At 40.2% G+C, this 27,753-nt stretch overlaps 1 protein-coding gene and 1 long non-coding RNA gene across 3 annotated transcripts in view; one reads left to right on the top strand and one right to left on the bottom strand.

Annotated features, from left to right (window-relative positions):
• The window catches only part of NME7 (NME/NM23 family member 7), a 244,804-nt gene that overhangs the window by 197,722 nt on the left and 19,329 nt on the right, over window positions 1-27,753 (top strand). The window lies entirely within an intron of this gene.
• LOC133761106 (uncharacterized) lies at window positions 1,401-27,753 on the bottom strand. Its single transcript, XR_009866030.1, has 4 exons — window positions 27,640-27,753; window positions 9,689-9,733; window positions 1,722-1,817; window positions 1,401-1,525 (listed from the first exon to the last, which is right to left on the bottom strand). It is a non-coding gene; the product is annotated as an uncharacterized LOC133761106 (long non-coding RNA).

Raw genomic sequence — 27,753 nt, 5'->3', positions numbered from 1 at the left:
TAAAATCATATCTGAACTATAAACCTTGACATACTTATGGGAAGTAAACATGTAACAAGCTTTATTTTTTTAATTACCAAAAGTATCCCGTGTTTAAGTTTTCACATAGTTTATAAATATTCCCTTCAACTTCTTCTCGTTTTTGACCTATAAGCAAGGTTTGAATAGAGACTTTTTCTCAGACTGAAATATTATTAACCATGGGTTTTATGAACATTAAAAATATTATTCAATATAAGCCTATCATTTTTCTCACAGAATTCCAAGTAGATTATTACTTCCTGCAGTTTACAAGGTCTTTTACCAAATGATTAAAATCTTTCTGGCTTGCCTGCACTGGAGATTTCATTTAAAATTAATGGCTGTGTAGCTCACAAAATTAATCAAAAACAAAAAGTGGGAGCTCCAACAGCCTCCTCTCCTGTGGCTGGTGACTCATACTTGATGTGACCTTGGATAAGTCACTTTTTTCCCCATGCTTCACTTCTCTTATCCATAAAATGACATAAAGAATGCTGACATAGCCAATGTTGTTTTAGTTAGGGATTAACTTTAGTAGATTATTAGTTGGCTTTAAATGGTAAAATATTGTAAAAATATTTAAAGACCGAAGGAGTTATCTGTACATAGGTCTCAAAGAGTACAAGCTCCCTGATTAGGGAAGCACTTGGTCCTAAGATCTGATGTTTATTAAAGGATAAGCATTTAGACATAGAGTTCCAATAAAATATGTTGCCCGCTCCAGGATCCCTTTGAAAGGCAACTATAGTTAGGCAAGACAGGAGGATTAGAGCCATAAACCAGCAGTCACAGGCAGCCTATACACATTGTCACTCATGTATATGGCAAGAAGAGATGGAGGGGAACATAGTGCTCCTCCTTCACCTTGCCCTGATGTGATAATTGCTGGGTAATGTTTGTGTGTTTCATATGTAGAGCTCCAAAAGCATGGTCTCAATTTATATTTTGCCAGCATCTATTATTTCACTTATATATTTTTAGGCAAATAATTATAGAGTATGTTTTACTTTGCAGGTATTTTGATAAGATTTCAAAATCAAACAAGACATTTTGCCTGTCCTCACAGAGCTCACAGTATGATTGAGAAGTCAAAGATATCAGCATAAATACAGAAATTTGATTTCTTTGGAAACTGTTAATTGTGACAATCACTCTAATTATAGGAATAAATGGCAATCAATATAATATGAGATAATTATTTAGCTGAGAATATTTCCTAATACTCTGTTGGTTGTAACTACAAAGATCTTAAATTTAAGTGATTAAAAAAAGGAAGCATTGACAGTTAAGTTTTCTGATTAAGTAGTAATCAAAGAAATAATTGTTTTCTACAAATTACAACTTTTTTAAAAAATATTTTTATTTATTTGTTTGTTTGTTTGAAAGTCAGTTAGAAAGAGGGAGGGGCAGAGAGAGATCTTCCATCTGCTGATTCACTTCCAGGATGGTCACATTGGCCAGGATTGGGACTGGACCAAAACCAGGAGCTTTTTCCAGGTCTCCCCTGTGGGTGACAGAGTCCCAAACACTTGGGCCATCTTCAACTTTTAAGAAGTGCAGCAGCCTAGACAGTAACCCTCACCCATATGGAATACAGGCACTGCAGGAGCGTCTTTGCCCATTATGCCACAACACCAACCCCAACAAATTATAACATTTAAAGTAGTAGTGACGAGGTTGTACGTGTGAGTTCATAGTACCTGGCATCCCTCTACTATCGTAGTGTGCCCAGGAGTCAAAATAGCTCTGTGTTCCTGGACAAGTTTCTCTTCTCGCTGTGCCTCAGTTTCTTCATTCTGTAAAATGAAAATAGTAAGAGTATCGGGCATATCAGACAGCCTAGAAAATAATAAGTTCTCAACAAATGATAGTAATGATCTTGTCATTGAAGCACAGTGTCTCTTTGCTCATATATTTTCCACATCAGACCATGAGTTTTCATAGGAAAGAGATTTTTTCTTGCTTCACACATAAAGGCTCTTCAATAGACGGTTTTTTGGGGCCGGCGCTGTGGCTCGGTGGGTTAACGTCCTGGCCAGAAGCGCCGGAATCCCATATGGGTGCCAGTTTGAGACCCAGCTGCTCCACTTCCAATCCATCTCTCTGCTATGGCCTTGGAAAGCAGTAGAAGATGTCCCAAGTCCTCGGGCCCCTGTACCCGCATAGGAGACCTGGAAGAAGCTCCTGGCTCCTGGCTTCGGATCGGCACAGCTCTGGCTGTTGAGCCCAATTGGGAAGTGAACCAGCGGATGGAGGACCTCTCTCTCTCTCTCTCTCTCTCTCTCTCTCTCTGCGCCTCTCCTCTCTCTGTGTAACACTGACTTTCAAATAAACAAATAAATCTTTTAAAAAATAGATGGTTTTTTGACGGAAAAGCAGGGTTTGGTTAAACAAATTGATTCACAGACTTAGTGAAAAAGCATGTAACTTTGTCTCTTTAATGATGATAATGAAGACCCTGTATTAATGGTTTCTAGCTTTCCTTGTACTTTGCCGTCACCTTGGCAGTTTTTAAAATACTGATGCCCATACCCACCCATAGAGATTCTAAGTAAAAACAAACAAAAAGACTTCAAACTTCTAGAAAAGTTGCAAATTACACTACGAAAATTTATTCATGAACATTTGCAAGGAAGTTGCCAATATAATGCTCTACAGTTCTGAATATTTTAGTGTGTATTTTTAACATAAAGGTAATTTTGTGACATAAACATCCAAATTAGGAAATTAGCATTGATATATTACTACCATCAAACCCTCTGACTGCATGCAAGTCTCATCAGTTGTCTCAATAAGATTCTCTTAAAGCAAAAGGATCCAGGTCAGAATCATGCATTGCATCTCATTTTTTCTCTAGTCCTTTTCAGTCTAGAGCAGTGCCTCAATTTTAATTTGACTTTCATGACCTCACTTTTGAAGATGACAAGCAGAGGTTCTAATTTAATTGATCCATTTATTTTCTTTGCTTATTGGAACCTTTTTTAGGTGGCTTCCACCCAAGTTTTAACAAGGTCCTAACAAATGTATTTCACTGTGAGGCTATAGGACATATGAGAAGTGATTTGTTGTCTACCGTTGTCCAGGAAAATGAATAATGCCTTCTTTATTCAGTGACTCAATCTTGTATATGCTTCCCCTCTGCTGCACTTCAGTGTTAGCCAGCATCTCACCAGTATCACTGGTGATATTTCCAAGGGTCAGTTTCACCTCCTTGCTTTATCTATCCCCAGGCTTCGTTGAAACAAAAATAAAGTCTACATTTCTACCTCTCACTTTACCTCTATAGTTTGTTCCAAGGGACTTTTTTTAAAATTTTTATTATCTCTAACAGGAACAACCAACACTTTGCATGCACTGAAACTGGAAATCCCAAAGTTCCTGAATGGATTATAGTACAAAATTCAGGAGTGTTTGGACTTTGAATTGTGTATACAAAAAGGATAGGTCAGTCATTCACTCAGATTTTTGTATTATTTAAAAATTTAAAATTCTGCACAGGGGCATACCTGTAAATAGTATGCTGCCCTCATGGAACTTACCTTCTAAGAGACAGTAATTAGAGTGATTATCTGATAGAACAATGAAAATATGGATCTTTCTTCTGCTTTTCTTTTCCAAACATTTTATAACTTGGTCATACCACTTTGGTGATTATAAAATAAAATTTGAGAAACATTTTAAATATTTCATTGTATGTTTAAGTAGATCAAAGCAAACTGAATTTGTATATATAATTATTTCTACATAGACTCTTGTTCTGGTACACTCTGGATAAAACTTAGAGACTCTGGCATTAACTGGAAAGAAACTTGGATGTAGGGTGACTAAGATGATGAGAAAGGCCCAGATTTCTTGGCCACCATTTAACACAGGCCTCTCACATACTGACCCTGATAATTTATCTTTGGTTTTAGTTTCTATTTTGAAGGAAGAAGACTTGTGATTTTTACAAGTACATTGTCAAAGAGGGAACAACTTGTACAATTCAAGAACAAAACAACGCTCTCTTGGAGATCTAAAAATAGTTTTATAAGGCTGGGCTTTGACTATGGGTGGGAAATGGCAAGAGATGAGTTTGGAAAAGTCGGCAGGGAGCTGTAAAGTCATATTAAGACATCTGAACTTTATCTGGAGGCATTAGGAATTCAAATAAATGTTTTACACAGAGAGTAGCTTAACCATGCCCTGTGTTACAAGATAGCTCTGGCTAAGGAGAATGGATCAAAGGAGACCTGACAAAGGACAGAGGCATAGTCTGCAGGGAGAGAGACCAAGCAGAAAAGTATTCAGGAAATTCAGGAGAAATTGTGGACAGCCTCAGTGACTATGGCGGTAGGGATAGCCAGGAACAGTGAACTGAAGAGACATTTAGGGGATTCAAACTGATAGCCTGAGAGACTAACTGGGCTATCAAGGATAGCCTATAGAAGTGAATCGGGGGGGGCAATCCTGTGGCATAGAGGATAAAGCCGCCGCCTGCAGCACCGGTTTCCCATATGGGCACCGGTTCTAGTCCCAGCTGCTCCACTTACAATCCAGCTCTCTGCTATGGCCTGGGAAAGAAGTAGAAAATGGCCCAAGTGCTTGGGCCCCTGAACCCTCATGGGAGACCTGGAAGAAGCTCCTGGCTTCAGATCAGCTTAGCTCTGGCTGTTGCAGCCATCTGGGGAGTGAACCAGCTGATGGAAGACCTCTCTCTCTCTCTCTCTGCCTCTGTCTCTCTGTAACTCTACCTTCCAAGCAAATAAATAAATCTTAAAAAAAAAAAAAATGAATCAGATCAACTCCTGTCCCCTAGTGAAGATGTAATACAAGGACTGTTTTACATATGATTCACATATCTTAAATTTCCAAAAATTTCCAAAATTTCTTAAGGTTGATGGCAAAACTTAACCTGATCAGGCTATGTGGTGGAATGAGAAGGCCATGCCAAGATGGCTACTGGCAAGCCAGTGTCAGTTACTCAGGAATAGCTTTGAAACCCACCTGGCAACGGAGCCTGCCAGGCAATAGGCTGTGATTGGATGGTTTTGGAAACTGCCTGGCAACAGGCTGTGATTGGCTGGGGCATAGACCGCCCCTTGACTGGATTGGCTGGTCTTGGCTATATAAGCTGTTGTACTAACTGAAATAAATGAGTCTGCAGGCTGCTTGCCTCAGGCCTGCTTTCACCCAACTCCGGGGGTCTGTGTGGTGACTCCACGCCTCTTGCCCCCACCATGCTCCTCCTCTCAGGAACGAATCCTCTCAGAAAGAAATCAACTGCAATCAGGCTATGTGTTATTTTTATTGAACCTGCCTAGTATATTCACACTGCTGCATAATTATTAATGCATTACATGATGGATGACTTCCCAGATCCCTTGGAATATTATATAAATAACTAAAGTATGTATACCATATTACTATTCCAAGTTCTCTAACATTTGACACTGAGAGTGTTGAAGAAGAGATAGTGGACTAAGAATACAGATCACAGAATACAGATTTATGGATGGTATTTAAGATTCAATTGATTGGGAGATTATGTGTATCATGTATTTTTTTATTTTTTCTGATGAGAAGTTGGAATGGACCAGGGGTGAGATTTCATGGATGAGTGCAATGAAGAAAGATAAATGAGGTTATTAGCAAGAATGGTGGAAGTTGGGGCTGACACTGTAGCATAGCGAGTAAAGCCACCGCCTGCAGTGCCAGCATCCTATATTGGCACTGGTTCGAGCCCTGGCTGATTCACTTCCAATCCAACTCCCTGCTAATTTGCCCAGGAAAGCAGTAGAAGATGGCCCAAGTCCTTGGACCCCTGAACCCATGGGATACCCAGAAGAAGCTCCTGGCTCCTGGCTTCATATCATCCCAGCTCTGGCCACTGTAGCCATTTGGGGAGTGAGCCAGCAGATGGAAGATACCTCTCTCTTTCTCTCTCTCTCTCTCTCTTTCTCTCTCTCTCTCCCTCCCTCCCTCTCCCCCCCCATAACTGTTTCTTTCAAATAAATAAATCTTAAAAAAAGAGAGAGTGTTGAAAGTTATATATAAGGGGTGGGGGGGTGGAATGTGATGACAGAAGGTACAAGGGAAAAATAGATGGGCTGAGGAGCTGAAGGCCTTCTGAGATACAGACGGAGCTCCCTCCCTGGAATGACAGAGCTGTGCTCAGGGTCGACTTGTCTAAAATTTTCAGACGTAGAGCTTTGCATGGTGCAGGTAAGCATAGTGTGTGGCCGTGGAAGAGACAGCCAGTGTGGCGTACAGGTAAGTGTTCGTCACTGGAGACAGGAAGGTCCAAAGACTGTGAGGCTGTAGTGCTGAGTGACTTTGTAGTCATATAGGATCATGCCTGAGAGGCAGGGTAGAGGAGAACACAGTTTAGCACAAGGGAGACATAAGCCTGAGATATGACAAAAAATTAATAAGGGAGGGTATAGTCAGAGGATGTAAGACCGAAAGGGTCTCATGTGTGGAGCCAGGAAGTCTTACAGTGGAGTTGGGCAAAAAGATAGAAACTACTTCTACCCTCCTGACCACAGAGGTGCTTCATGTGAATCTCCGAAGAGTGGATGTCCTTGGCAGATGTCCTTGCTTCATTTACAGCTAGGAAGCTTAGTGAACAGATTCAAGTTTCAAGGCGGGGTTACTTTCCTGAGGTTCTAGAGAAAGTGGGAGGAACATTTAGAGATTTGAGGAGGGAAGAGGAATCCCAGAGCCATGTGAAAATAGCATGAAAGGAGACAATAGGTGAACAGAATGACTTCCATATTGGTGGGTAGGGGTTGTACAAATTAATACATAATTTTCTGATCACTAATAATAGAGACACTCAAAGTTATACCTTTAAAAACCGGAGGGAGGGCATTTCATACAATTAAAAGGCCTTGGGATGCACACATACCACATGGTAGTGCCTGGGTTCTGGCCCCAGCTCTGTTTCAGATTCCAGCATCCTACTAACATTCACCCTAAGAGACACCAAGTGACTGCTCAAGTGTTTAGGTCTCTGCAACCCACATGGGAGACCCAGACTGAGTCCCAGGCTCCTGATTTTGGCCTGGCTGAGCCTTGCTATTGCAGGCATTTAGGGAGTGAACTAGAAGCTGAAGTCCTCGGGCTCTACCCTAGGCTTGAGATTTTCAAATTCTGGGGGATGGCTTAGGGATCTGTGCGTTAATAAGTCCTCTAGGTGATTCCAATGCCTGTGAACTTTGAGAACTACTGACCTAGTACAATGGTTCCCAGTCAATGATGCATCGAGATCACCTATAAAGTTTTTAAAACTACATAACCCTTCTGAATCTCTATCATAGATAATTCTGGTTAAGTAGATGTCGGGGATGGGCTTTCTCTCTCTCTCTCACTCTGTCTCTCTCTCTCTCTCTCTCTTTAATAGGTGATTCAGATGTAGCTAAGTGGGCAGAAAGCACTGTCCTAGTGAGTAGGGCACAGCAGACTTTTTAGAAGAAATTGCCCTCAGTTTGTTTTTCAGGAAAACCAGAACCCCTGAAAAGGCCAGCAAAGGGATTGTTCTGCTTTCAGGACTGACTGATACTTGGAAACAGCAGCAGGCTCTGAAATCTGAAGAGATCTGCAACCTCTTTCAAAGGATTCAGCTGCAGCCAGGGGTTTCAAAGGATTTCTAGTCTGACTTGGTTGAACAGCTGAATTTCCTGGGAGAAAGTTTTAGTGTTGAGGCTTCCATAGGCCCACCCAGGAAGCCACCAGTGATCTGGGATTGTGGTGAGGGCACGCATAGCCCAGTTCTTCAAATCTGCTGTCACCATTTAGCATGGGTATGTGGCACACAGCTGTGAAAGCCACTGGGCTTTGTCTTTGTCCTTGCTGGTTGTGGAAGGGCCTTGAAGACCTGGGCTAATTACAGAGTTGTGTCTCCAGCCCTTGTCTAGAATACTACAAGCTTTTAGTCAATGTCTGTTGAAAATACATGGGAGTGGGCATTGTGGTACAGCAGGTTAAGACCCTTGTATCACATATCAGAGTGCCACGTCAAGTCCCAGCTACTCTGCTTCCAGTCCAACTCTCTGTTAATGTGCTTGTGAAGCAGCAGATGATGATCTAAGTACTTGAGACCATGCCACTCACAGACCTAAATGGGAGACCTGGATGGAGTTCCAGGCTCCTCTTGGCTTTGGCCTGTCCCAGCTGTAACTGTTGTGGCCATCTGGGGAGTGAACCAGTGTGGATGGAAGATCTCTCTGTATGTCTGTCCGTGTCTCCCTCTGTCACTCTGCCTCTTAAATTAATACATAAACTAAGTGTCACATCTCACTCTTCCACCTCCCAGTTGTCGTAAGCTTCCACTGCTGCCAGCATCTTCTTTGATTGCTGTGTGTTCAGGTAAAACTGGAAAAATAGCTGATGCTTTGCATATTTTCTTTCTTCTCAAATCTGATATTTCAAAAGTCTCTGTATTAATCTTTAAAATTTTTAAAAATTCAAGAAGTATTAGGCTGCCATACAGTCCTATTAGTATTTTGTCACCGTTAGTTATTTTCTCAGAAAAAGGAATCTTGGGCTAAGGAGCAGCTTCACATTCTTTCTTGTATTCTGTCTTAAGAGGGGCTCATTTTCCTTGCTAGATTATTTCTATTACTTCTGCCCTGCCTAGTCATCACACTACCTCAGTAATAAATCTATCTCTAATATTTCTCTCATTTAGTATTCAAACAAGTTTTTTATTCAATATAATAACATATCTATTAATAAAATGCTGTAATAATTTATCTTAAGTAGTCATAATGTCTGTTTACTTCATGGAAATTTCTATAGAAACTAATAATATAATAGTCAAGCAGTCATTATGACTCACATTTCTATTCTATAGAGAATTATCAACCCACAGGTCTTTCATATTCTGAAGTATATCCTCCAGCTTTGACTTCTTTTAGATTGGCTGACTTCTCAGTGTAGAAAATGAACATGTTAATGATTTAAAGAACTATGTTTAATATGATTTATCCCATTTTATGTTGGCACTTAAAAAACCATCCACTGTAGACTCAAAGAAATTTAGATTAATTTCTTTTGGAAATAAAATAATTAATAACTATGGGAAATCTATATAAGATAAATAGAAAATCAATGGACTAAAAGCCACCTTAATGTGACATTTGGTCTCGGCACTGCCTCTTCTTCCCTACCTCTTCCAACAGCAGTGGTTCTCAAGCTGTAGAAGCAGCAGCATCCCCAGAGGGCTTTTAAAAAATGTAGATTGTGGGGCTCCCCTCCAGAGTTTCTGATTCAGCAGATCTGAGTTAGGGCCTGAAAATGTGCGTCTCCAAAAGTGCCCAGTTAATGCTGATGCTGTTGATCCAGAGTACCACGCATTCAGAACTATTGCCCTAGGCCAAGAGAACTGCACTTCCACACTTTTGAGTCAGGTTATTCTCCTGGTTAATGGATCTCAGATTTGGGATTTCACAGGCCTGGAGCATTCCCAAAAACAAACCAAGCAGTAAACAACAGTAGCAAAAGTTACGTTAGGGATAGACTCGATGATCAACTTAAAAAATGTATCAAATGAGAAAATTAGAAGCCATTGTTTCTTACAATCACCATCATTTTGCTTTAAAAAAATTGTATCATTAACGACATTTAATCATAGTACAGTGGGCTGTTTTTCAGTTGGATACATTCAGATTTACACAAAACTCACCTTATTGCTATGGCTTGACAAGAACACAGTGGTAGAGGCAGTCTGCTGAAGATATAGGAGAAAACAGTTGAGTTTTCTTTAGATAGTTTAAAACAACAGTATAATACACTTAAAGTTTCTCTGCTTTTTATTTTCACCAAAAATATTCCCCCATTCCCAGGGTCAACCACTCCTGCCAACCCTTAGTTCCCCACTGCTTTATTATCCTTATTTCTCCCACCTTGCCAGAAAGCAATGAAATGGCACCCTAGACCAACATCTGCATTTATCATGGTTCATACGTCAAAGAGGAATATAAATATTTAAAAGTTCTTTAGTCCCAAGAATGGTAATTTTATCCGTGTTAAATACAATGTACAAGTTGATGAAAAAATAAAGAACAAAATCCTTTCTAATCATTTGGAAAGATAGCCTTCTTTACCATGCATAGCACCTAGGCTCAAATACGTCCTTGGAAGTTTTAAGCAATATTAATTTAACCATGACCAATTGACAAACATAGTATGTTATTTTTCCAATCAAAATTAAAAACCAGATGCTGTTTCCATAACATTAAATCCTTCAGCATAAAATGGAAAATTAAACATTAACTTTAGGGGACAAGTGTCCAGCTTAAGAGTTAAGAAGCCCTCATGCTACATTGGGGTGCCTACATTGGTTCCCCAGCTCTGGCTCTAGACTCCAACTTCCCGCCAGTGCAGACCCTGGAAGGCAGTGGTGATAGCTCAGGTAATTGGGTTCCTGCCATCTACACAGGAACCTGGAATGAGTTCCTGGCTTTTGGCTCTGGTGCTGGCGCAACCTCAGCCATTGTGAACATTTAGGGAGTAAACCAGCAAATGGAACCTCACTGTCTCACCCTCTCTCTCAAATAATCTTTTTTTTTCTTTTGTTAAAGATTTATTTTTTTTTATTTGAAAGGCAAAGTTACAGAGAGAGGGGGAGAGATAGAGATCTTTCATCCAGTGGTTCACTCCGCTAATGGCCATATGACCAGGGCTGGGCCATACCAAAGCCTGGAGCTTCATCTGGGTCTCCCACGAGTATCCAAATAGACTAGCTTGCTCTGAAGCTCTTAAATTTGTTTTTCTTAGTTATCTTCTTATAGAACATGAAAATATTTGTTATGGGCTTAAATGTTTTACACTGAAATGAAGATCATCACAAATCGAGAAGGGACTTTCAGTCGTGAAGTAGAAAGAGGTTAAAAGATTGAATCATGCCACAATTCTGTAACCTAAATTGGATTATATTATATGATAGCTAAATATAACCTTCTAGCAATAGAAAGAAATGTATAAGTAAAATATTAACCTCCATGAGTTAAATATTATTTAAAACTAACAAATAAATATGCTCACTACTGCTCTTATTCCTAATAATCCTGAAGTTGAAAGAATTTCCAAGGTAGCTTTAGTTCAGAGTGTGTTGTGCAAATGGACATCCAGTGAAAGAACAACCAAGAAAAGCTACCAAGCACAGCACATGTATGGCTGCATAGCTTTGATCGACCTGTCAAGTCAGGGAGACAACATGCTCTTTTAAAACTGAAATATGGGTGTCTCTTCACCTGGCACATCTGATATTGCATACACATTACTAACCACCACTGCTTGTCCAGTGCCTGCAGTTTTCTGACCCTGAAAAAGAGAGGAGGAAGGTGAAACCACGCACTCCCTGCCCTTTGCTCTCTGCAGTTTGACCCTGAACTCTTGTCTTTGGTCTGCACACTGCTCCATGTTTTAGCCAGTGACTAAGCATTTTCTGAGGTAATAAGTAACTTTCAGATGAGTGATTAAAAGTCCTTCGAGACGACTTAGAAAGGAGCTTAAAACATTGTAGATTTAGTCAAATTCATCTTCTTTTTCATTCATGAAATATTACTGTTACTCTCACTTTGGTGTCAGAATAAAAGTTGTTGAATGTATACTAATTTTCTTTATCCATTGGACACTCATGGGCATTTCTGTTTTAATGATTAAAAAAAGCCAGAAGAATGAGATAGTAGAAGGAAAATATTAGACCCATTTTTTAAGATTTTATTCATTTATTTGAGAGGTAGAATTACAGACAGAGAGGAAGAGAGAGGGAGAGACAGAGAGAAAGGTTTTCCATATGCTGGTTCATTCCCCAAATGACCACAACAGCCAGAGCTGGGTCGATCTGAAGCCAGGATCCAGGAGCTCCTTCAGGGTCTCCCCCATGAGTGCAGGGGCCCAAGCAGTTGGGCCACCTTCCCCTGCTTTCCCAGGCCATTAACTGAGAGCTGGGTCAGAAGAGAAGCAGCCAGGACACGAACCAGCACCCACATGGGAAGCCAGTGCTGCAAGCAGGGGCTAAGCCTACTATGCCACAGGGCCAGCCCATAGACCCATGTTTTTAAGAACAAATGTGTTGAGAAGGGTTTGCATATTATATAAAATCTTTAAAAAATATTGAAAGGAGTTTAGTCTTCCAATATCAAATACCCTCACCACCATGTAGATATTAATGATGTGTAAGCAGTTTTCTGTGAATGATTGGGAACAAAATTCTAACAGTTGCTACTTTCTGCTCTTCTTCAACCCCTACATTCATTTTAGCCACAAAGATAGCAACTAGACAATATCCTGAAAGTATCCTATCCACAGCAAAGTTGCACCTTCTTTTCTTTCTTCAAATATAGATGAAATCCAAATTAGTGTTGTTATTATTTTAAAATCCCCTACTGGACAAATGTATACTTTATATAGTTGGAAACTTGATAGAGTCATATCTGTGGCCAAGTTTGAAAGGTAGCTCTACTGGGAAATGAATTGTATCAGTGCCTTCACCTGCTCGTTAGTTCAGTACTCTTACGTGTATGGTGGCAATATTGACTAGTGTGTAGGGAGTCCTTACATGTGTCAGTCACTGTTCTAAGTATTTTAGATGCATAAACATATGTCAGTCTTATAAGAACCCAATGAAGTAAAATATGATTATCCTGTTATGGGTAAATGACTGAAATGCAGAGGAGGTAAGCAACTTTCCTAGTCATTCAGCAAGAACATAGAAGAATAAAGACTTGAGCCCAAGGATTCTGGGTGTAGAATTTATATGGCCTAACCTCACTCCATTTCTATATAATCTGGAACACAGTGATTTCTCTGGAGTTCATAGCAGAATGGTGGCAGGAATAGAAGAATTCAGTGTGGGGGAAGACATTACAGGAGATTGACCTCCCTTATAAATAGTTAGACTGATTGAGTTTTCACCTATGTTTCATCCTTATTAATGTATATTTTTATTCACAAATATGTGCCCCTCAGTTTTAAATGAAAAATATTCATATAAAACCATCCCTCAAAATTTTCTCAATTATCAGGCTGCTACATTGTCAGCAACAAGAGGCCTTTGAGGTCTTGAAAGGAATGAGGGAAGGTCGGGGCCGCTTATATCACAAAGGATTATTCTGATTTCACTGCACTTCTGCACAACAGGAACACAGTCAATATTTGTAGAATAAATGACTGCATAATTAATGATAATGTGTCATGTGACTAGTAAATCACAAGTACACTTTTCCCTTTGTTCCCAGTGTTCCTATACATGCTCCTGTAAAAACATTTGGCACAGTATGAAATAACTACTTGTTTCTATGTTGTTTTCCCTGCACCATGAGCTCCTTGAGGGCAGGGCATATGTCTTATCTTTATTTTGCAATGTAGCATCTGGTTATTAATAACTTGATTGAATATTAATAAGTAGTTGTGGAAGGAAAGGAAGGAATAAGGCTGTGAGGCAGACATAGAGCTGGTGTCTCTGTGTGCCTATTTTACATTTAGTAAAACATCATTGGATTTAATCACTTCTGACTTTTGAAATATATTTGAAGATGATATTTCTTGATTTTGAAGCTGTTCCCATGATTTAGCACCTGGGAAGAGGCCAATAGAAATTAAACAATGTATGCGCTATAGTCTATTCCCTAGATACACCAACGAATTTTTTATATATAATCTTGGCATCTCTAAAAAGCTATGGCTACACTCTCCATATCTATGATTATTGATAACCAAGTTCATTTTCCCTTAATTTTTACAGAATGCTTCTGTGAACAGCCTTAATTTCCATCTAATTTCCTACAGCATCCAAATCTCTATCTCACAGTATAGATGCAGGCTAGGAAGTCTGCCCTGCAAATTATGGCTGCTTCTTTGAAAAACGACAGATTCACTTATTATTTTAGGCAAATGTGCAGTACAGGGTCGCCACCACCACATCCCTCACCCCTGCTGCCACAGCCAAGAATATTAAATCCTCCATCTTTTCACTTCCTACCTCCCATCCTTTCATATTTTACCACATTTTACTGTTTTTGTTTCTAGGTTTTTTTTTTTGTTTGTTTTGTTTTTTTGTTTTTGTTTTTTTTTTTTGACAGGCAGAGTGGACAGTGAGAGAGAGAGACAGAGAGAAAGGTCTTCCTTTGCCGTTGGTTCACCCTCCAATGGCCGCCGCCGCTGGCGCACCGCGCTGATCCGAAGGCAGGAGCCAGGTGCTTATCCTGGTCTCCCATGGGGTGCAGGGCCCAAGGACTTGGGCCATCCTCCACTGCACTCCCTGGCCACAGCAGAGAGCTGGCCTGGAAGAGGGGCAACCGGGACAGGATCGGCGCCGCCGGCGCTGCAAGGCGGAGGATTAGCCTATTGAGCTGCGGCGCCGGCCGTGTTTCTAGGGTTTTAAAATTACATTTTTCTACATAATTCCATTTGTTTATTTTTACACTTAGGTCAACATATATGGTAACTTTCACATTTTTTTTGTAAGCACAGTGTTGTCTGATGGTTTCTAATCTTTTTTACATTTTATATGCAGAACGCAGTCTACTCCCTCAGGTATATTCTCATCAGCACAGGGCCTGTGTGTCCACAGGCCCTGGAATGAGGCTGTGTATGGATTCTCAGCAGGCATTTTTAAAAATTGTTCTTCTCTGAGAGCTTTTGAAAATGCTTCCTGCCCCTGCCCACACCCTACCTCCCATCTGCTGCCTTTGACAACAACTGAGTCTGATGTGAGAGAAAAGTGACAGAGTAAGTGAAAATGAATATGTGAATTAGCCATCTCAGTGGACTCTACTCAGCCACACTGTAAAAGTCCATTGAGCATTTTGGTCCATTGTGTAACAAATGGTAATCCTTCTACTGGCACATACTGGCCTCCTTTGGTATCAATCTTAGAGTTACAAATAACTTAATCTACTGGGTAAATGGATAACACCGCAAGTTTAAAACAGCAAAAATGATTTCTTTGCTTGGAATATCAGTGTACATAACTTTCCGTGCAAAGTTCTGCTCTTTGCTTGTTACCCATTAACTTTTTGGTTACTATACAATCACCATCTGAGAGCTAAGATCTCCTGCTTACTATTCACAAGACAGAGAGAATTGTAAAACATTATACAGCAATAGCACAGGGCCTAGCTTTGAACCATACTGTCAGATCATCATAATAGTGCATTTCCTGAGTATTGCCCTCAAATTCCTTCAATAAATAATCCATGGTTCTGTTAGTTGTATATGACTTTTCTATCATAAAACCTCCCAGTGACATTGATACCTTCGGCTAAGGAATTTTTTAGTCATTAAATAACTTTGTTTTGTGTTCTATTCTTTTAACAGATTTTGTTGATATTTACACTTACATGTATTTGATGTATGTATATTCCAGTCTGTCTTCTCATTTGAGGGATATTGTCTATGTAGTCTCGTAGTTATTCTACCATTTTTAATTTTGGTTCTTCTTGGGTTTACTTACGTTTACTGAAGACCTGTTTGTGCCATTCACTGTTCTAGGCAATGGTGGTGAATGAGACACAACTCTAATCTGAAAGAACTTAATATTCTTTTGGAAAGACTGTCTTTGAAATAACTAATGTTGATTCCAGGAAGTGTATGTTAAGAGGCTGATCCTCACGGGGTGTCATGGGAGCCCCTATGAATTACCCATTCTCAGCATGAGTGCCAGGTGAGGTTCCTAGAAGATATGAAAACTGCTCCAGATATTGGAGAATAGATTTTTTAAAAAATTGAGTGACATTCCAGACAGGGGAAGTGGTATGCATGCTGGGAAACTACATTAGCATTTAAAATAACATTAGAGAATTACAAATGAACATGGGAAGGTAGCTAAGGCTCAAGTCATATGATTTCATGCCATATTTAGGAGTTTGAAATTTATTTTTTTAATCCAGGAACTAACTCCCTGAAATTGTTTGCAAAATATTGTGAGTATATTTATTTCCTTGGGAAAAAAAGATCCATGGCTTTTCATTAGATCTCAGAGTGGTCTGCAAATCCAACAATTGTTAAGAATATTTTCAGTGAAAAGTTTTAAGTGAACGACCATACTCTTCACTAATTAGAATGAAGTAAAGCATTATCATATCCATATTTCATATCACAAGAAATTTGTTGGACAAAACTGTGTCAGTTCAACAAGATAAAGTTCCCTTAGCAAAGCAAAGCCATACATTTACTCATTGAACATTTCACTGGACCCTTACTATACACGAGACACTGAAGTAGGCACTGAGGGGTCTGGAGTAAAGACACATCCCTGTTCAGCGCTCATGGTCTAATGAGAAAGACAGATATGAATCAGATGACCACAAAAAGTTAGTGTTGTGTAGTGAATGATAGGATGAGACCTAATGGGGAACCTTGTGTAGATGTGGGGGATTAGAGAGTTAGATGGCCGGTGCCATGGCTCACTAGGTTAATCCTCCACCTGTGGCACTGACACCCCGGATTCTAGTCCTGGTTGGGGCGCCAGGTTCTGTCCCGGTTGCCCCTCTTCCAGGCCAGCTCTCTGCTGTGGCCCGGGGAGGCAGTGGAGGATGGCCCAAGTGCTTGGGCCCTGCACCCGCATGGGAGACCAGGAGGAAACACCTGGCTCCTGGCTTCGGATCGGCGCAGCGTAACGGCCATAGCGGCCATTTGGGGGGTGAACCAACGGAAGGAAGACCTTTCTCTCTGTCTCTTTCTCTCACTGTCTAACTCCGCCTGTCAAATAAATAAATTAATTAATTAACTAAAAAAAAGAAGAGGGTTAGATGAACAAACGCCATTCGAACTGAGACCTGAAGCAATGAGGAAGAAGGCAGAGACCCTCGGCAGACAGGACAGCATGGTCTAAAGCCCTGTTGCAAGGTGGTACTTAGTGTGTTTTGGGAAAAGCTGAGCACCGCTGCTCTAAGCTCGGACTTCCCCACAAAGGAGATGAAAAATTGATCCTCTGAGATCTGGGGACAGCAGCTCCAATCCTGAACTACTTCCTGTGTTGGCTTGTGCAGTGGGCCATAAAAGAATTATCTTTTTCTGGTTTTGCCTTGAGGGGGCAAAGGTTGACTCTTTTCTGTACTAATATTTCATTGATTCTAGGGTCTGGAGACATCAAATTCTAGTCCAACCTCCTTGTTTCTTCCTGTGTGAGAGTATGGTCCAAAGAAACAAAGTAGCTCACCTGAAATCACACAGCTCAGCATGGAGCCTTACTCTCATAACCAGGGATCCTGTTTTTCTCTTGTATTCCATTCTATCTCTGTATCCTTTGTAATTGGTGTGGTTGGTTATTACTGTAATGAACAAGATTGCAGGTGCTTCTTTTCTTTTGTTATGAACACAAGTTCATTTCAGTTTTTTGATGAGCGATAAAAATAAACTGCTCTGTTACCAAGTATCTTTTTACTAAAACTTGAAACTTCAAAAGTGAGAACAAGACTTCCTTATCTTATTCTGACTGAGCTGGAAATATTGCAAGACTGGCATTTCTGTTCAGTCCAAAGTCTATAAGCACCTAGAAGTTATGAGTAGAAAGAGAAGTTAACCAAGCTTTGAATAACTTCTACTTCATTTGAACTTGAGAGTTTGAAGGTAAGTCAAAAATTTAAAGTAGAATTTGAATCTTACTTCCCTTACACCTCATTAAAAATCTAAAGTGTGCAGGAAGTACAAGAATTTAATAATTTTGGGCACAAACTTTGGAGTCAGGTCATCTTATTTCAAAACCCCAGCTTCTGTACCTACCAACTTTGTGACTTAAGAAAAATTATCTTTCTCAAACTCCTTTTCCACAATTTGCAAAATAGAAATAATGTTATTTCACATTACAGATTAAATAAGAGAATCTATATAAAGGATAATAGTTTAGTACAGAAGACAGAAACCCCTCTAGATATTTCAAGAAGAAAGAGATTGATTAATACCGAGCAAATCAGTAGAAGGGTGGGGATGCTGCAAGCGCTCACATTGCTGTAACCAAGATCCAGATAGGCAGTCACTCCTGCTGCCATGTCAGCCACCTATGCTCATATAACTGGCTCTCACAGCCGTGGAGCTGATGAAGACACTGGAGGCTGAGTCCAGCAACTGCAAACTTTCAGCACCTCTCTGACTTGCTTGCCAGCAGTTAAATGGCCTTTCTGAGGCCGGAGTTGCAGCAGAGTGGGTTAAGCCACAGCCTGCAATGCTGCCCCCATATATGCAAGCTGCTTCCAGTCCCACAACTCCACTTCCTATCCAACTGCCTGTTGATATGCCTGGGGAAGCAGAAGAGGATGGCCCAAGTGCTTGAGCCCCTGTACCCACATGGAAGAGCTAAAAATCGCTCCTGACTTCTGGCTTTACCCTGGCCCACCCTCAGCTGTTGTGGCCATTTGGAGAATGAACCATGGAAAACCTATGTCTCTCTCTCTCTCTGTCTGTGACTTGGCCTTTCAAATAATTGAATAAATCTTAAAAGAAGGAAGGAAGAAAACAGTCTTCCAAATTTCACATGAATGTATCTAATTGGTAGAACCTAATTTGTAACAAGATTCCCTAGCTGCAAAGGAATCTGGGAAATATACTTTATTGCTTTCCCTCTACCAGCTGGAAGGAGAATGAAATGGAAGTCAAGAGCCCCAGTCCGAGTATCTGCTACAAAGATATACCCTGGGATCTGACACATGGTCAATGCCCAGTAAATGACAATTATAGTTGTTTTTGCTTCTGTTATTGGTAGTGAGAGTACAGCAAGTCCTTAATGTCAACACATAATTTACTTTTATTAACCTGCAGAGGTTGATTCTGTTCTATTCTTAGGGATTCATTAAGGATGCAATTAAATCTAAATCTTCATCTATGTTATGAACCCACTATCACAACATCCTCCCCTATCAAAATAAGTAATGACACAAATTTCTGTGCATTCTCTGAGTCAACTAATACAATCACTGACTTAAAATAACAGACTAAATTCAGTTCACTGCTTTGTAATGGTATATACCTTGCAGCACTCAAATATAAACAGCTAGTTGATTTATTAAGTATCTAGACATAGGATAAATCTTTTCTATTTAATGTTATAATAATTTTAAAGTTGTTACTTTCTAAATGCTAAGGAAGTGTTAGGTTTGGGGATTTCAGGTCTCAAAGATGTGCAGAGACAATGGATTACAGCAGAAAATGACTTTTATTGTAGAAAGGACAGCACGGAAGGAATTGGGAATAGGATTGTAGGCAGCCCAGGGAGTGGGCAGAGAAACTGAGAGTGTACAGGCCCCCAGGCAATGGGCGGCCATCTGTTTGCGATGTTTTTTGGGAGGGGTCCTGTTGTCGAAGGGCCAGTTGGTTCTGTTATTACAATGTCTCCTCTCAGTAGTTTGGAATGTCCAGGTGAGGAGCTTTCCCATGCAAATAGACACTCCACAACTTTTAGATTATCTGTACCCAATGTTATCAGTTTGGGGGTTTTAGGCCTCAGTGGCCCAGCAGGTCCAATTAGGTCTCTGTGTTCCAATAGGTTCTCATGGGAGGCAGTAATTGGATTAGTATTCTCTGCTTCTCACTACCATTATTTTTATTTTTTGCCTTGTCTATTTTTTTCTACCTATTTCTTTCAATCTTTGATATGCCTTTGGTCCCCAAAATTCCTAATAACAAAACTTTTTTTTTTAATTTCCATTTTAGGATGAACAAAGTAGTAGGCCAATTAAAGAGCTCCTGGTTTTACTAATGCAAAGATTCCTGTCTTCTTAATGCACTATTTCAGCAATGGATTCTTAGACTGAACCCTACTTTTGCTTAAGAAAAGAAAGATCTAATCAGAAATTACTTATTAGAGTAAGTTACTAGTTCTACAATTAACTGAATATATCTAGAAAGGTAGTATAAATTTGACTTGTGACAAAAGTTTTTTGAAATCCATATATAGTTTTTTTCACAATACTTATTTTTTTAAAAAAGATTTATTTTATGTATTTGAAAGGCAGAGTTACAGAGAGAGAGGGAATGATAGAAAGAGAGATCTTCCATCTGCTGGTTCACTGCCCAAATGGCTGCAATGGCCAGGACTGGGCCAAGCTGAAGCCAAGAGCCAGGAGCTACTAACCACTCTCCCACCTGGGTGGCAGGGACCCAAGGATTTTGGCCATCTTCTGCTGCTTTCCCAGGCACATTAACAGAGAGCTGAATTGGAAGTGGAGCAGTCAGGACCATCATCCATAATGGGATGCCAGCCTTGCAGGTGGCAGCTTAACCTTTAAGCCACAGTGCCAGCCCTATACACAATACTTATTTTCTTTTTTTTTTTTTTAAAGAATTATTTTATTTAAAAGACAGAGTTTGAAAGACAGAGAAGTTACAGAGAGAAGTAGAGCCAGAGAGAGAGAGGTCTTCCATTCTGCTGGTTCATTCCCCAGATGACCACAACGGCCGGAGCTGAGCTGATCCGAAGCCAGGAGCCAGGAGCTTCTTCCAGGTCTCGCTCATGGCTGCAGAGGCCCAAGGAGTTGGGCCATCTTCTACTGCTTTCCAGGCCATAGCAGAGAGCTGGATTGGAAGAGGAGCAGCTGGGACTGGAACTAGTGTCCATATGGAATGCCGGCGCTGCAGGCTGGGGCTTTAACCCACTACACCACAGCGCTGGCCCCACAATACTTATTTTCTAAGAACTTTTCGAATACCCTTTCAAGGATGCTTTTATTCAATCCGTATGAGAAACTAAAATTCAAATATTTAAAGTCAATAAAATTGAAAACGCTGTTCATTTATTTATTCAATAAAATTTTCTTAATGCCTGGTTGTCTACATTTAAAATCCAGAAACTCTCTTCATTGTATTTTTTCTTTGCACCACATTTTTAAAAATATTTATTTATTTATCTATTTATTTATTTTGAAATTCAGGGTTACAGAGAAAGCGAGAGAGAAAGAGAGAGAGAGAGTGAGAGAGAGAGAGAGAGATCTTTCATCTGGTTCACTCCTCAGATGGCCGTAGCTGCCAGTGCTGGGCCAGGCCAAAGCCAGGAGCTTCATCCAGGTCTCTGGGTAGCAGGAGCTCAAACCTTTGGGCCATCTTCCATTGTTTTCCCAGGCCATTATCAGGGAGCTGGATCAGAAGTGGAGCAGCTGGGACTCAACCGGCGCCTATATGGGATGCTGGTGTTGCAGGCAGTGGCTTTACTGGCTACCCCACACCACCAGCCCCCTTTGCACCACATTTTATTTGAAGAGTTCTGTGCAGTGAATTGCTATATTATTGAAGCATGATCTGATTTAGAGTTAAATGAAAACAAGATTTTCTTTGCTAGTCTCTCACACTATAGCTGAGCAGTGAATTTCTGGAATACCTCAGGATTAGAACTTTGATAATATTTAATGGCGTAATGATGGGAGCCATCATAGATTATAGAAATTATCTTCATTGTTTAATGGCTACACCACAAAATATCACTCAGTGTTGAAAACAGCATTATAAATTCAGTTAGTACAACAGTGTTTTTAAAATTATTTTTTGTTTCTTTGAGATACAGAAGACTGAGAGAGAAGGAGACAGACCAACAGCTCCCATCTTCAGGCTCATTCCCCAAATACCTGCATCAGCCAGGGCAGGGTGGAGCTGGAATGCAATGTAGATCTCCTATGAGGGTGGCAGTGCCTCCAGGGTCTGCACTGACAGGAAGCTGGAGTCAGAAGCTGGAGCTGGGACTTGAACCCAGGCACTCCCGTGTGGGACACTGTCATCTTAACTGCTAGGCTATGAATGCCTTCCTGCTCCATAGGTCAACAGTATTGCTAACTAAACCTAATGTTAGAAAAATTTCATTTTGAATCCTTAACTTTCAATAGTCGTCCAAACAAGGACATCTTTTTTTAAGGGAGGATATAAATAATAGATTTATAACCTATAGGAAGTGATATAATAAATATTTTTCCATCTAAAAGTGACACATAAGGATTTCCCCTAGTTCTTTGAAAGTGATAACAAGTCAAGTGATAAGTATTTGTATAGTTAGAGATTTTATAACCGATTTGCCTTCTAGTTAGATGAACATGTTAGTCTTCCTCATTCCTGCACTTGATGTTTTAGCCAGGCAGAAACCGTCCTTGGGGCCGGCATTATGCCATAGTAAGTTAAGCTTTGACTGCAGTGTTGGCATCCCATGTAGACACCAGTTCACGTCCCAGCTGCTCCTCTTCCAATCCAGCTCTCTGCTATGGCCTGGGAAAGCAGTGGAAGATGGCCCAAGGCTTGGGCCCCTGCCACTTACATGGGAGACCTGGAAGAAGCTCCAGGCTCCTTTCTTTGGCCATTTGAGAAGTGAACCATTGAGTGGAAAATGACTCTCTCTTCTCTCTCTCTTCTCTCTCTCTCTCTCTCTCTCTCTCTCTCTCTCTCTGTCTCTCTGTAACTCTGCCTCTCAAATAAATAAGTAAAATCTTTAAAAAAAAAAAAAAGAAGCTGTCATTATTGGGCATACTTTTCTTAATATGCTCAAAGACAAGATACAGGTTGCCGAATTTAAAAATAATTCTTCACATTTAAATCAGTAAGTCTAGAAAAAAATTAACAGAGAATAACTTGTACTAGTAGATAACAATATTTTTGATTTATTATTTTGAGTATTAATTTCCAAATTAAAGGCATGGTAGAGTTCCACATTGTTACTGAAGGACTCAAAAAATTCCCTCCACTATTAACTACAAATAAGAAAACAAGAGGTTCGTTAAAATTTAAATAACATGGGTTAGCAGTTCTCCTAGGATTTTATGAGTATGATAGTCATCAGGGGTAATTTGAAAAAGTTCATATTTGATCTCAGCTTTAAACTTTTAGTTCATAATAGCACTACATTTTAAACTAGATATAAATTTCTATATCACCTTTTTTTAAAGACATATTTATTTATTTGAAAGGCAGAGTTACAGAGAGGCAGAGAGAGACAGAGAGAAAAGTCTTCCATTCACTGGTTCATTCCCCAGATAGCCGCAATGGACAGAGCTGGACCTATCTAAAGCTCGGAACCAGGAGCTTCTTCCACACGGGTGCAGGTGCCCAAGAACTTGGGTCTTCTTCTACTGCTTTCCCAGGCCATCGCAGAGAGATGAGTTGGAAGTAGAGCAGCTGGAATTTGAACCAGCACCCATATGGGATGCCAGCACTGCAGGCAGTGACTTTAGCTGCTATGCCACAGTGTTGCTCATCTATGTCATCTTAAGGACTTCAATCTTAAAAGGAAGTAGAAGAGGTTACATTAAAATTCTAAGATTTTTATGGCTTCGTTTTGTTTATTTAAAAAGCTATATTCTTTTACTTTCCCATAATTTATATTATAGTTGCAATTTAATGTCCCTCATTCACAAAATGAGATTATTTTAGAATTCTATAGATCAAAAATTCAGTAAGAGCTTGCTTGCCTCAGTGCCCAGATAATTTGGTCACAGGAATAAGGTCTATCTTTTAAAGTGACCAGTTTAGTTGAAATTCCCTTTTTCTTGATTTTTAAGCCTTGGGGTGCTCATCATAAATATCTTACAACCTCAGCTCCTTGTTTGTGTGTCAACAGCATGGGGGACACATTGCGAAGATGCAAAGCAGTAAATATAACTCTTTAGAAAAGTATAACCTCTCTCTCTCTCTCACTGTCCACTCTGCCTGTCAAAAAAAAAAGAAAAGAAAAGTATAACCAACATAGGTAATTACATAAGTGATGGATTTTTTTTACCTAACAATATAAATAAGTGAAGCATTTATCCAGAATATTTTAGTCACTCTGACTCACTGTGAAACCAGGCCGTTTATGAATAACTGTTACGAAGTTCTGACACTCTTGTTGGAGAAAGTTGGAAAACGTTTTGTGGTGCCAAGACAAATGAATCAAGAACGTGGTATTTAAGTTTACATACAATTGCCATTTTTATCCTTAATCCACTCCCTTGAAATATTTTACATTATGTTAAATGTAACTCTAATATCTTTTTTTTCTCCAGTGGAGCTGGCCCTCACACAAATTAGAAGTGCCAGTTTCTGAATAGTTCTCATCGAGTGTTGACATCACAGATGTCATTTACAATAGAGAAGAAAAAGGCCCCAAATAGCAAAATGTTTTCCTTTTTTCCTTATATTGTCAGAAGATTTAAAACTTTGCAACTAAAAGAGAGTTTCAAATGATGAGAGTTTTCTCTTTCTGCAGGATTTGGTTTAGATGTGTTATTTTCTTTTTGATGTTATCAGTCCATGGGTGGACCAGTTACCTACCAATCCAAGACATGGACCAAGATAGATCCCAGATTGCCATAGCCTGGCTCCCTAAGTGCTGGGTGTTGCTTGCCTCCTATCCTTCCTTGTCCCGCTCTCCTTCTTCTACAGAATCATCACTGTAGTATTTCCTCTCCACTCCCTTTGCACGCATGCTTCATTAGCTTGTTCATTTGCCTGAATCTCTTTCAGAGTAGCTGATTCGTTTGCCAGCTCTGCCATTACAAATGACCACAGAATGGGTGGTTTGCACAATAGACATTTGTTTCCTCACAGTTCTGGAAGCTAGAAGTCCAAGGCCAAAGTATCAGCTGTGCTACTTTCTTCTCCAGCCTCTGTCTTGCTAACAAATGATCATCTTCACGTGTCTTCACATGTCTTCCTTCCTTTTTTTTCTGTGTCATACTCTCCTTTTTCTAAGTCATATTTGATTGTGGCCCACTCTAATGACTTCATTTTAATTTAATTACTTCTCTAAATGTATTTCCAAAGATAGACATATTGTGAATTATACTGAACTCTGGGAAGAAAATAATTCAGTCCATTATAGCAGCCCGAGGTGTTCACCATGCTACTTCCAGTCAGAGGCAGGACTCCGCTTTGCATCCTGGCTACCTGAAGGTGCTGAGGACCTGCTGTTACTCCTGTGACAGGAGAGGAGCTGGGGTACGAAGAAGGGGGTCTGGCCTCAGGCATGCCCTGGGACTGTGCATTCAATTCAGCCATGTTCTTGCTGTAAAACCTCTGAAGGGGAATGAAATACAGTGTATTTAGTGCCTCTTGTATACCAGATACTATGCGAGGCAATCACACACACTTACCTAGTTAAACCCTTAAAATGGTTCTCTGAGATAGGAACTACCAGGATTCTTAAGGTCTGAGCTGAGGAAACTGAAGTTTGGAGACATAAACCATTCACCCTTGGAAGGATCAATATAATTAATATGTGTACACTATCCAAATTGATTTACAATTGATTTACAATTCCAATGACGTTTTTCACAGAACCAGGAAGAACACTACTAAAATTAGTGTGGAACCACAAAAGACCCCAAAGAGCCAACGTGATCTTAACCAAAAAGAACAAAGCAAGAGGTTTTATACTACTTGACTTTAAGATATATTGCAAAGCTATTGTAATAAAAGAGCATGATACTGGCATAGACACAGGCCCATAGACTGTAGAACAGAATTAAAATCCTAAAAGTAAACCCACACATCTACAGCCAACTGATCTTTGACAAAGGTATGAAGAACATGCATTGGACAAGGATCTCTTCTTTTTAATAAATAATGCTGAGGGAGAGAAGCAGCCTTGTGGCAGTGAACTAAGCTCCCCTCTGTAATGCCAGCATCCCATAAAGGAATGCTAGTTCGAGTCCTGGCTGCCCTGCTTCCCATCATGCTACCTGCTAATGTGTCTGAGAAGGCAGTGGAGGAAGGCCTAGGTGCTTGGGCCATGTTGCCCACGTGGGAGACCCAGATGAAGCTTTGGGCTCCTGGTTTGGCCTGGCCTAGGCCCAGCCCCAGCCATTACAGCCATTTGTGGGGAGTAAACAAGGAGATGGAGGATCTCTCTCCCTCTCTCCCTCTTCATCACTCTGCCTTTCAAGTAAATAACTACAATTTTTAAAAATAGTGTTGGGGGGGTCAGTGCCGTGGTTCACTTGGCTAATCCTCTGCCTGTGGTGCTGGCATCCCAGATGGGCGCCAGGTTCTAGTCCCGGTTGCTCCTCTTCCAGTCCAACTCTCTGCTGTGGCCCGGGAAGGCAGTGGAGGATGGCCCAAGAGCTTGGGCACCTGCATCCAAAATGAATGAAAGAAAATTCAACCCAAAATGAATGAAAGTCCTAAGTCTGAGACCTGCAACTTTGAAACTACTAGAAGAATATGTAATGAAAATATTTCAGGATGTTGGAATGGGCAAGAATTTACTGGATCAAATGCCAAAAGCACAGGAAATAAAAGAAAAAGTAGACCAATGGGATTTCATCAAACTTAAGAGCGTTTGCTCAGCAAAGGAAACAATCAGCAGAGTGCAGATACAACCTACGATATGGGATAAACTATTTGAAAGATATACATGTGACAAGGGGTTAATATTCAGAATATATAAGGAACTCAACAGCAAAAGAACAGATAATCCAACTTAAAAATTGGCAGTAGATCTGAACAGCCATTTGAAATGACCAATAGGTGCATGAAAAAAATGTTCAGTATCACTAATCATCAGAGAAATACAATCCAAACCACAATGAGTATCACTTCACTCCAGTAAAATTGTCTATTACCAAAAAGTCGAAAGATAACAAGTGTTGGCCGGCTCTGCGGCTCACTTTGCTAATCCTCCGTCTGTGGTGCCGGCACCCTGGGTTCTAGTCCCGGTTGGGGCGCCGGTTCTGTCCTGGTTGCTCCTCTTCCAGTCCAGCTCTCTGCTGTGGCCTGGGAGTGCAGTGGAGGATGGCCCAAGTGCTTGGGCCTTGCACCTGCATGGGAGACCAGGAGGAAGCACCTGGCTCCTGGTTTCGGATTGGTACAGTGCGCCGGCCGTAGCAGCCATTTGGGGGGTGAACCAATGGAAGGAAAGACCTTTCTCTCTGTCTCTCTCTCTCTCTCTAACTCTGCCTATCAAAAAAAAAAAAAAAAAAAAAGATAACAAGTGTTGGTCAGGACATGGAGAAAGAAGAACGCTTTCACACTGTGGGAATGTAAATTAGTATAGCCATTATAGAAAACAGTATGGAAGTTCCTCAGAAAACTAAAAATAGAACTACTACATAACCCAGCAATCCCACTACTGGGTATATGTCCAAGGGAAAAGAAATCAGCATGTCAAATAATGAACTTCCATGTTTATTGTAGCACACACAAAAAAATGGAAAAACCTAAATGTCTATCTCCTCATGAATGCCATAAAGACACACAATGGAATATTACCACAAAAAGGATGAAATCTTATCATTTGCAACAGCATGGATGGAACTGGAGGTCATTATGTTAAGTGGAACAAGCCAAGCACAGAAGGATAGGTATTACATTATCTCACTCATCGAAAAAATAGATGATCTGAAAGAAGTTAAAAATATAAGGAGGGAATGTTGAGGAAAGGTTAATTCACAGGTATTAGGTTATAGCTAGACAAGAGTAAGAAGTTCTCAGCTCTGTTGCTCAGTAGAGTCACTATAGATAATGTCAGTGCACTGTATATTCCTCTCTCTCTTTCTCTCTCTCTCTCTCTCAAAAAAAAAAAAGGATTTGGGATATTTTCGTCATAAAGAAAAGTTATATGCTTAAAGGGATCAATATGTCTACCCTGATTGGAAATTACACAATGCATATATGTAATGACACATAGCCTGGTACCACATAAATATGTACAATTTAAAAATAAGCAAATTTTCAAACATGACTTACCCAAGATCCTATAGCAAATAAGCAAAATTGCTGGGATTCAAGCCCAGATCTATGTCTGATTCCAAAGCTGGTGATTTCTCCATGGCACCTGTTTGCTCTCTGTAGAAAACAAAT

This window comes from Lepus europaeus, chromosome 5 (genome assembly GCF_033115175.1).
Source record: "Lepus europaeus isolate LE1 chromosome 5, mLepTim1.pri, whole genome shotgun sequence".
Taxonomy (NCBI): Eukaryota; Metazoa; Chordata; class Mammalia; order Lagomorpha; family Leporidae; genus Lepus; species Lepus europaeus.
This window is presented reverse-complemented; position numbering and strand designations above follow the sequence as displayed.